Source organism: Triticum dicoccoides, chromosome 2B, assembly GCF_002162155.2.
Source record: "Triticum dicoccoides isolate Atlit2015 ecotype Zavitan chromosome 2B, WEW_v2.0, whole genome shotgun sequence".
Taxonomy (NCBI): domain Eukaryota; kingdom Viridiplantae; phylum Streptophyta; class Magnoliopsida; order Poales; family Poaceae; genus Triticum; species Triticum dicoccoides.
In genome coordinates, this window is record NC_041383.1 from 650,564,794 (window position 1) to 650,574,852 (window position 10,059).

The 10,059-nt window shown below is 43.1% G+C and overlaps 1 pseudogene; it reads right to left on the minus strand.

Annotated features, from left to right (window-relative positions):
* Window positions 1-2,627: 2,627 nt before the first annotated feature.
* The window catches only part of LOC119361097, a 14,921-nt pseudogene continuing 7,489 nt past the window's right edge, over window positions 2,628-10,059 (minus strand).

The following is a 10,059-nucleotide window of genomic DNA, read 5'->3' on the forward strand; positions in this document are numbered from 1 at the left end:
ATCAACGGGTAGCAACTACGCGTTCTGCAGGCTCCCACAAAGCCAACGGGCATATGCACGGGGCCGATTGGCCACCGGAGCCTCGTCGGCGACGAGTTCGTGCGGCGGTGTGCTTCGGGCATCATGGGAAGTGGTGCTACAACGAGCGCTAGGTCGTGGGGTTAGGGGCAAACGACGGAGGAGCTCACTGGGAGGTCGAAGCGCAGCTCAGCGGGCCTGGGGACGACCTAGACGGCGCGAATCGAAGACGAGGTCACCGGCGGCCGAAGGTTGAAGAAGAGCTCGAAGTCGACGCTGCAGGGCTTCCGGCGGGGCGTGGTTCGGTGAAGGGGTTGAGGACGACGTCGCGGAGCTCGTGGGCACAACCGAGGGGCGAGGGGGTGGCTGTGGCCATGGTGGTTCTCGTCGGCGGCGGCGGCCGCGTTCGGTGGAAGTGAGGGGGAGCCAGAGGAGGGGATGAGCATGGGGGGGAGGAGGAATGAGAGGGCCTGGGGTGCGTGGCCGTCTCCGTGGCATTGGGAGGGAGTCCGGGGAAGCAGGAGGTGGCCAGCAGGGGGGGAGGTGGCGCGCGCGCGTGCCGGCGGGCGTCGGGCACACGCCCTCGTCCTTCTGTCCAAGGAGGGAGACGACAGAAGGCAGCGGGGGTGGGCTGGGCCGCCAGCTGGAGATGGGCCAGGTAAGTGGCCCAGGTAAGTCTCTCTCCCCTTTTCTGTTTTCTTTTCTAATTTTCTGACATTTGTTTGATTTAATAAATATATCAAATCATTTAATTTTATTATGCCAATTTTTGTAGGGGCTAATGGTATTATTCCAGAGCTCTTTTATAATTGACATAATTTTTGGACCATATTTCATATATATAGAAATATATTTCCAATGCAAATATTTATCGAATTAATCCAAATGGCCAAAATAAATGTCCATGAGCTCCTAAAAATATTGTTTTGATTTTTATCTCTGTCCAATATTTTCAGAGGGCAACATGAGCATTTTCTTGGACCCTTTTGGAGAAATTTTTATTTGGGTCATTTTCAAAAATGATTCTGAGGTTTCCACCAATCCTCATTTCAAATTTAAATGAAATTTAAATATGATGCACAAATGGCTAGCTAGCCTAGGTCATACCAGACTAGGGATGTGACATAGGGGTGATGCGCCGGGACGCTCGTATGTGGCATCCGGGGCCGGTGTGCGTGTTGGATGTGGACTGCGGCGTCGAGGTGCTGGCTTTCCGCACATGTTGTGGTCGGCCGGCAGTGCTATGACCCATGGCATGGTGGTGGTAATCCATATCCGATTGTCCGGATGGTGGTGACTGTAAACTGTACTGCCTCAATGGTGATCTTTAACAGTTGTTGCTTCTCGTACATCCCTAAATATTTTGTATAACCAATTGAAAGGGCATGTAGTCACTAACTGTGGTTTGGTAATTAATAACAATCTCTATGGAGTAATTCTTTCACTAAGATATATGTGAAGGAATATTACACAGGTGGTGCCTTAATGATGATTGCCATGAAGATGAAGATTTTCTCTAAGCTTCGGTATTGAATGAGAATTCATATGAAGCATCAAGGGCATTGTATCTTATGTGAAGAAATGATCCATAGTGATGCATGAAGCATGTTGGACTATTGTGGAAGAGTTTCATCAAAAGCCTCTCGAAGAAGTCCTCATGGTATCCTCTCCGCTTAACCCGTGAGCACGGGGTCCAGGAAATCTCTCTGGACACCCCATGCGCACACCTCTTGACCCATGCACAAGGGGTAGAGTGTTAAACTCTGTGGATGCCCCGTGTGCATGGTTATACCTGTCAGTGAAGACATCTTTTTTCGTCGTTACCTTGTTGAATGCATTGCTCGGATATAATTGGACAAAAATTTCACGATGAATCGGGGCTCCATAAACATATGTATTTCACGTCTTTCCTATGTGATTAAATAAAATATAAGGGGGGTTTTGTAAAAAGAATCCTCGTGCGTGCAGTATACCCAACATTTTCCCGCTCTCAGCCACTTACAGGTGGGTCACCGCTATGCAGGCACGCCACGCAGGTTGGACGTATGTTTGGATGTGGAAGGAGGCACCGTATTTGCACCATGTGACAAGTTTAAGCACTAGTTTCATGTATTTTCCAACTTTAGGCACTAAACTGACTGCGCAGGACAAGTTGGGGCACCTCCAGCGTATTTAACTCTATTTAGAATTAAAATATGTCTAGATGCATCCATTTCTACGACAAGTATTTCCGGACAGAGGGAGTATTTGCATCAACATAGAAGTGCACCAGCGAGTACAATGCCGAGAACGGCACGGGATTTGCACAAGAAAAGATCAACACCACGCAACAGATACGGAGCTTTGCGGTGTATACGAGGAATTTACGTGAAGCATATAACTTAAAAATAACATATGTTTATGCAACTATACCAAATATATAATACATATGCAAATGTGACATATTTAGATACGAAGTTGAATAACAAATGTAGTACAGTAGTTGTTTCTGATGTACCACATACACAGTGCATCCATATTGCTGGTTGTTATCTAATTCATAAGTTTTTTCTCAAGAGAGCATCAGATTGTTTGGTCCATTAAGAAAAAAGGCAAAATACACGGAACCCTTAATTTTCTGTCTGCATGGGCAAAGGTCGATTGTTGATTTGAAGTTTTAGCGGCTCGTTGATAACTGCATGAACCGCGCTCACCATTTTGTTTGGCGAGCTAAATCCATCAATCTGAGAGTAGAACAAGTGAACTATCTTGCACATCTTCCAGAACAGCTCCTTGCATGGCCTAGGAACAACTGTGTTTTCCCTAAGAACCAGCTTTAGCAAGCCTTTTCTACATGAGGCTATGGCCTTTTGTATCGTTTCTTTAGCCGTTTCAATTGACATAGAACCACCACTGTGGAGAACAAGTAGTGAGACATAATCCAGGTTTCTCTCCCTGTTCTCCCTCTGTAATAAATAGATTAAAAGATTGTCAGGGTACCAAATTACAGCATACAGGTCGAAAATACATGAGACAAAAGTGATGAGTAATTACTACTATTCTCTTCATTATTATTATATAATAACAGGATACGCAACTACTAGATGTGTTATAGCTTCTAAGAGTAAACATTAGTCCGTCTTCTACCATCACCTGGAACTCCTAAGAATACCAGACAAGCACTTAGATGTGTGTTTTACAAGAATAAATTCTTGACAAGATCATGGATGACTGCAAATTTTGATTTTTGTTAGAACTTGTAGTCCTGAGGATTACTATAGTGTCTCTATCTCACCACATATCTGTTTACAGTTTGTTCTGGCAACCATCAGGATATTTGTTTATATTAAGATGAAAGGAATTTCCCTGTTGTGGTGTGTGAAGCATATATAACTTGAAAATAACATATGTTTATGCAGCTATACTAAATATAGAATACATATGCGACCGTGACGTGCGTAGATACGAAGTTGAGGATAAAAGGAACCCAAATACCTCAAGGCCTAGGATATCATTGAGGAGACGACCAATTGTGCTCGTTATTCTTGATCTTGGACAACACATCCCAAGAGCTTTGGCCCAACAAAGTACAATGATGTGAGCACAATGGGCCCCAGTGTGAAGGAAACAACTGCATTTGACATGTATTGCTCAACTGTGGGCACATATTTTCTCATCCGCCATTCTGCCTCGAACATCATAGATCTCAATGGCTGTAGCCACTGCAGATGGATTCAACATGTCAGTGCTGAACAATTTCTTTTATTTTGAGAAATAGACAAACATAATGGAAACTCACTAATTCTATCAGGTGCTTTCGAACATCACGGTTTTGTATTGCAGAAGCTACTGCTCCAAGCTGATTGACTGTAGTATAGATAACATAAAACAATATTTTCACTTGCTCAGAGTAGACCTCATCTTTGGAGTGATCATCCCACCTAAGATAAACATTAGCAAATCAGGGACCAAACTTGTTAGCAATGCCCGACACGCCAACTCCACTTACAAAAGGAAGGACCAAGGGGGTTACTTCTCAACTAATGTTACGAGGTTTTCATGTTCTTTTTTTGATCCCCCAACATCGAAGAAGTCATCAACAACAGTTGTGATCACACCATTTTTGGCCCACGACATGCGAGCATCAGACAGAGTTCAGGAGGAAATATAGTAGTAGCAGCAGCAAGATAACAATATGTCAGCTTCTGCCGTGCAAACTGTAATTGGTCCAGCCGATTCCCTTTCCCAACTGTTGCCACAATTTTTTTTCAACATCTAAGAACGGAAATTAATAAGGCAAGAGAGCATATATTTTACATTACCTTTCAAGATGCAGGAGTTCATCCTGGTAAATAGATTGAGAAAAACTGAAATCTTCAATAGCCAAAGCCAGGAAATCTTGGCTGACACGATATGGCCTGATTCAGCAAAATGTCTAGAATTTATGTCTGACATCTTTATTTATATGACTTTATAGACTATTCTTTTTGAGAAATGAGACTCTTACAGAAATTCTATCTTTAGCTTTTGAGAACCACAAACATCAAAGTGTTCAATGCATAGGGGAACGTACTAATTTAAAAAAAATCCTACGCACATGCAAGATCATGGTGATGCATAGCAACGAGAGGGGAGAGTGTGTCCACGTACCCTCGTAGACCGATAGCGGAAGCGTCATGATAACGCGGTTGATGTAGTCGTACGTCTTCATGATCGACCGATCCTCAGTTCCGAATGTACGGCACCTCCGTGTTCAACACACGTTCAGCTCGGTGACGTCCCGCGAACTCACGATCCAGTAGAGCTCGAAGGAGAGTTTCGTCAGCACGATTGATGAAGCTACCGACGCAAGGCTTCGCCTAAGCACCGCTACGATATGATCGAGGTGGATTATGGTGGAGGGGGGCACCGCACATGGCTGCGAGAGATCAATGATCAACTTGTGTGTTCTAGGGTGCCCCCTGCCCCCGTATATAAAGGAGCAAGGGGGAGGCCGTCCGGCCCTGTAGGGCGCGCCGGGAGGAGGAGTCCTCCTCCTAGTAGGAGTAGGACTCCCCTCTTTCCTACTCCTACTAGGAAGGGGAAAGGAAGAGGGAGAAGGAGAAGGAAAGGGGGGCACCCACCCCTTCCTAGTCCAATTCGGACCAAAGGGGGAGGGGGCGCACGGCCTGCCCTGGCCGGCCCCTCTCATCTCTCCACTAGGGCCCAACAAGGCCCATTAACCCCCGGGGGGTTCCGGTAACCCCTCCGGCACTCCGGTTTTATCCGAAACTACCCAGAACACTTCCGGTGTCTGAATATAGTCATCCAATATATTGATCTTTATGTCTCGACCATTTCGAGACTCCTCGTCATGTCCGTGATCATATCCGGGACTCCGAACTACCTTCGGTACATCAAAACATATAAACTCATAATACCGATCGTCGCAAAACTTTAAGCGTGCGGACCCTACGGGTTCGAGAACTGTGTAGACATGACCGAGACAAGTCTCCGGTCAATAACCAATAGCGGAACCTAGATGCTCATATTGGTTCCTACATATTCTACGAAGATCTTTATCGGTCAAACCGCATAACAACATACGGTGTTCCCTTTGTCATCGGTATGTTACTTGCCCGAGATTCGATCGTCGGTATCTCAATACCTAGCTCAATCCCGTTACCGGCAAGTCTCTTTACTCGTTCCGTAATGCATCATCCCGCAACTAACTCATTAGTCACATTGCTTGCAAGGCTTATAGTGATGTGCATTACCGAGAGGGCCCAGAGATACCTCTCCGATAATCGGGGGTGACAAATCCTAATCTCGATCTATGCCAACTCAACAAGTACCATCGGAGACACCTGTAGAGCACCTTTATAATCACCCAGTTACGTTGTGACATTTGTAGCACACAAAGTGTTCCTCCGGTAATCGGGGGTTGCATAATCTCATAGTCATAGGAACATGTATAAGTCATGAAGAAAGCTATAGCAGTAAACTAAACAATCAAGTGCTAAGCTAACGGAATGGGTCAAGTCAATCACATCATTCTCCTCATGATGTGATCTCGTTAATCAAATGACAACTCATGTCTATGGTTAGGAAACTCAACCATCTTTGATCAACGAGCTAGTCAAGTAGAGGCATACTAGTGACACTATGTTTGTCCATGTATTCACACATGTATTATGTTTCCGGTTAATACAATTCTAGCATGAATAATAAACATTTAGCATGATATGAGGAAATAAATAATAACTTTATTATTGCCTCTAGGGCATATTTCCTTCACAATGTTCCTCTTGTGGCCTATACGTTCCATTGTGGCATAAAAGGGAAATTTAAGAGCATACTCAACCTAAAAGTATAAAAACATAGAAACAGTAAACACCCAATAGAAGCTAGAATCAGTCCACTTTCTAAGATTTAAATTTCATGTAAGGACCTCTTGAAATATTGCCGTTGTTTGCACCCGCTCGGAGAGCAATTTTTCTGTCAATAACCGCAGTAGCCTATGTTATCTAGGCTAAATTTATTTTCTGATAAACTGACTTTTGAAGCTTTGTACAATTCCAATATAGATTTTGTATCATTTAAATATCCCTGAAGTGAATTATGGAAGGTGGATGCATCAACATGATACAGATCATCTGCATTGTATTGAAATTAGCGAGTTAAATTAAACATACAAAAAAAATATAAAGATAACATTTGTAAGATAGGAAATTCCCGCCCAAAGAAAGTAAAGGAAACATCATATCCATTCATTCGCAAAAGACGGAATGCCATTGCGCATGTTGCTACATCTAGCATGATTTCCTCATCTCTCTGTAACCAGAAACTGCAGAGTGGATACAATGAAGTTTACAAGATACAAAAGATAAATACCAGAACTTTATTCACGATCGTTACCTGTGTGCCACATCCAGGATGATCTTTATCTCACTAGAAAAATGATGAGATATCCCGATGTTTTCAAGAGAATCTACCAATGAAAGCTGACAATGTATATTTGTTGGATAAACTGTTGGCACTGCAAAATTCTAATATTGTTAGGTATTTAGCCACAGTCTAAAGAGCTTACAAATTCCTCACAAAGAAAGGTAGCTAGACCGACCTGAACCACCAAATTTACTGACAAACAAATTTAGGTACTATAGGGCTTTGTCATCAAAATTGTGGATTAGCGCAACAACAGTTGTGGAAGGAGAGTTGAACGACGACCCATTCTTCATATGGAACTTCATAACTTGATTCCAGTCGAGCAGGTTTCCTAGCCCTTCAGCAACATAAGCCATATATTCTTTTCTCCCATCAGATTTATCCCCAAGAAGTCTGAATAAAGTCCATATGTATAAGATACAAACTTTTGAAATAATAATCAGAGGTAATACATGTCTAACTCAAATTCTGGTTGCCCATTTCATTAAGGAAAAGACAAATGTGCTAACATGTGGTCCTTTTCTCCTTCAAGTCATGGTTCTTAGAGAATCATTAAAAAAATGAACTTCGCACTGAAAAATGTTCATCTTCTACAAGAGAAAAATAGCCAGTCCCAAAAACCTATCTTTCAAAATCATCTATCCCTGAAGTGTAAACATGGCCAGAAAAGAAAGAGTACAACACAATTTTCATGCCAGAACTGTCAGACAAACCTTTTCAGCTCCATCTCCCGGAGGTGAAGAATCCTATCAAGATCATTTTGTCCAACCGGAAATTCCAAACCCATCTCAGTCCCAAGGCTAAGCATACCCGAAAACGTGATATTGAAGCCTATAGGGGTATCACTCTGCTCATTCGTAACAATAGAGAATTTTCTTCTGATGAAACATAGTCCCGCCAGTACCATTTTTATCGCATCAAGGCCACATTAGTTTGGCAAAACTTGAGATACAAGACAGTAAAACAACAATAAAGGGTAGGCAAATTCATCTTTGTTCATACCTCTTTTGATATGCTCACCACCAACATTCCATCTCCTAAGTGCCAGCACACAAGGCAATGTGGATGAGAGGACATCCTTGTTGACGGAGGAGTCCATTTGGATGAGACCCCAAGATCCATTGCTCTGCTGGTTTTGTAGGATCCACTCAACACATTTTGGGGAGCATGGAACTTGAGGAGAGCCCGGCAAGGGCACCATAGCCACCCACGCGGTGTCGTAGGAAGATGGCAACAACTCAGGTTCCAGGAGCTGCTTCCTTATTCTAGCCTTCCGCTCCTAATTTAGTTGAAACTAGAATCATGTGACAAGAGCCTCAAACATCACCGCAACAATGATTGATAGTGATGTACATACTACATACCATGTTTTGTAGACATGCATTTTCTTCGCCAGATGCCTCCTCCACATTTGCTGATTGAAGATAGGAGATGTATTTCACAAATCAATTGGCACATCCCATAAAAAATAAATGTTTGAGGAAATTGGGACATCACCCATGTTATTTTTTTTCAGGCTAGGGACATTGCTCATGTAAACACTGCAGAGGATGCTACTCTCAGGCATACAAAAAATTTAAAGTGTATATTCATTCTTGTGCAGCTAATGGAGAATAGGATTTTTTTCTAGCAAATCTAACTTGATATGAGAAAAGTATATTTTCTGTCCCTCAACTTTTTCGGTAGTCTACAAATGGTCCCTCAACTCTAAAACCAGCAAAGTCTAATCCCTCAATGGTTGAAACCAGAAAATTTAGATCCCTTGGATTGCTTCAGGTGATTTTGTGCTGACTTGACATGGTTTTGACCGTTGAACTCACCACCTCATCTTCTCTCTCTCTCTCCCTCTCCCCCTCCCCCTCCCTCCCTCCCTCCCTCTCTCTCTCTCTACAGGAGCACCTCGCCGCGAGCGTCTGCTGAGGCCGCCGCCTCCGGCAGCCATGGCCTCGCCTCCATGCTCCTCCGCTTCTTTCCTTCACTCATGACAATCTTCCATGAAGGTACTCCGATTGAAACAGCGAGACGCACACGTTTAGAGCAGTAAGCAACTTGATCGATCCTGCTATGCGAAGCTAGCCAAGCTAATTGATTTACCACAGGCCAGAAACGCACAACTCTCATACACGTACACACAGTGGTAGAAAACGGGCCTTTAATCCCCGGTTCCAGAGGGCCTTCAGTCCCGGTTCTGGAACCGGGACTAAAGGGCTGGGACTAAATCCCAAAATCTTTAGTCCCGGTTCGCTACACTTTTTAGAGTTTTGTTTGATATATTTTTTGATTTACTGTTCATTCAGATAGCATATGCTCCCGCGAGCTAAAGCGCCGCCCTCTGAGATAGATTGCAAGCCCTTTCTCTTCTTGGCTATCATGGTATCACTTGTTAAATTGTGTATGTACACTGACAATTGACCTGGTAATTCCATGGGTTGTGCATTAAATAGCCTGACCCTAAAATCCCAAGGCTGGTCTTGCCTAGTATGAAAAGTAAAAAGATAGCATTTTATATTTAAAATATTAATTAAATGATTTATATACTTTTCACTTAAACCCTTCTTTTAAGGCATTTTAGGCTTTATAGAGCTTTTGGGTCATAAACTGAAGCCCAAGCCGGCCGAACTGTCGAGCTTCAGGCTCGGGCTGTCAGATCGGGCTGCCCATGCCCAGATTCTAAGTGATAGGTTGCGAACAAACATGTCACAAAACCTCAAAAATAATATTACTTGAAAAAAAAAACATGTACATAGATTACCAGCACCTGTCAAATGCAGCTGACTGTCTTAATAAGAGATCCAATGGCAATGGAGAGTGGAGCCGGACCGCATGGTTTGAACCACACAGTATTTCTCCACATTCTTAAGTAAGCCTTCACATGTTTGTTTATATATATATATAAAATATTTGTAAATTGGTTATGTTATTTCTGTGGCTCATTGAGAAATAACTATTTCTCTGTCTCAATGGTGAGAATCTGATCTTATATACAAGTACATAAGGATGTAAATTAGTCACTAACTATTGACAGCAATAATTCCGACTAGAGGAGCGACTGGTCGCTCTCTTCCGAAGGTGACGAAAAAGGAAACGAGCAAACCAGAGTTTCTTCTAAATCTCTCTCTCTCTCTCTCTCTCTCT